This window comes from Solanum pennellii, chromosome 5 (genome assembly GCF_001406875.1).
Source record: "Solanum pennellii chromosome 5, SPENNV200".
Taxonomy (NCBI): Eukaryota; Viridiplantae; Streptophyta; class Magnoliopsida; order Solanales; family Solanaceae; genus Solanum; species Solanum pennellii.
The window spans coordinates 64734364-64736167 of record NC_028641.1 but is presented as its reverse complement, the minus strand read 5'-3'; positions in this window follow the sequence as shown (position 1 = coordinate 64736167).

Sequence of the window (1804 nt, the reverse complement as noted above, 5' to 3'; positions counted from 1 at the left end):
CCCTATGATGTTTAGAGCTTCCTGACTGTGCAAAACCTTAATAATGATACTTTCGTATTTTAACGTCACATTCAACCAACCCTCGTTTAAAGCATTTTAAGGAACTATAATGACACTTCTGGATTCAACTGTGACAGTAATAACCAAAATATAACAGCCAAAGTTGTTGAATTTCGTAGAGCAGAACAAGTATGTTGCCCTATCTCTTCATTTCTATGTTTTGTACACCCTGCCCTTGTAGTTTGAGGCCTCTCTAATCTCCGAGATATCCAGAGTAAGGCTTCTTTACTTAACACCATTCTTCTACTGAAATGAAACCTAGAACTCTCTACCCATTCATACAAAAGCTCACTACGAGATGAGGCCAAAGTGACGTCGAAAGATTTGCCCCGGATCTAAATAAATACGATTGTCCATGGATGACAAAAGTTTTAAAACATAGAAAAAGAAAAAGGAGGTTATGGTGGAACTCCGGTAGTCGAATGCCACCGGAGAAGAGGAACTAGGAGTCCGTAAGGGACATTAGGTGATTACCTTGAAAACTGTGTCGGGGAGTATTTCTCTATGAAACATAGACATGTTAGACGTGTCATATCCTTGCATGGTGTCAACAGTGGTCATGTGTGCTCAATTCCTTTAACATAAAATTGCTAACCAAGAAAGCTTATAGTTAGTAAATGAAATACAATAAATAGGAAAGTGGAAAAACAACAAAAAGATATAAGTAAAAGGTCAGCAGTGAAAAGGTATAAATAGAAGAGTCCAAAAAACTATAAAGAAAACATAAAGTTGCTAGCCAATAAATTTCAAAAAGCTTATAGCTAGTAATGAAATACACTAAATAGGAAAGTAGAAAAACAACAAAGAAATATAAGTAAAAGGTCAACAGTGAAAAGATATAAATAGAAGAGTCCAAAAAACTATAAAGAAGTTTCAATTTGCTTTTTTTTTTTGACAAAAAAGATAGATTGTTACCCGAATACAAACCCTCGCTGGAGGGCATTAGTGACTTTAGAATTCAACTTCAGACCCAAAGCATCCATTGAATGTTTATTGGTGCTCTCGAATATCTTATTTTCAAGTATTTTCTATATATATATACAAAGTTTCCATCGGGGTCAATGGGTGCTCGAGCATCCAGAACTATATACGGGGTCTGCGTCTGGGCATCAGAGTCAGGTCTATCCTCTTTGGGCTCCCTCTTTGGGCTCCAATCGATTGAATGTGAATAGGGGTGTTAGAGCGGGTTAGAGTCTCACATTGATTGGGGAATGGGTTGTGGTTTGCTTATATGGACTTGGACAATCTTCTCCTAATGAGCTAACTTTTGAGGTTGAGTTAGACCAATGTGTCATATCTTTCACATCCCTTTACCATTTCTTTACCAGTTGTGATTGAGCTATTTTACTTCTAGTATTATTGCATAAATGAACCTCTTACTAAGAAGGACTAGATATTATCCAGCAATGTGTAACTGTATAGATACTTATGTCTATATCTAGATGTAGATTCATGTATCCATGTATGGATGCAAAATATGTAAATAAAAGTACACATATTTTGCTTGAAATGACTTCCAGTAATAGCATATTGCATTTTTATGTTCATGTTATGTTGGGAAAGACAAGGCACTATATTTGAACCAAGAGAAGACAAACAACCACAAGCAATATGATAGTAAGGCAGCAAGTAATTCAACCAAACAAATATAACAAGGCAATAATAAACCAATCACACAAGACACCAAGATTTACGTGGAAAACCCTTCGATGTGAAGAGTAAAAAACCACGGGACCAAAAGCTC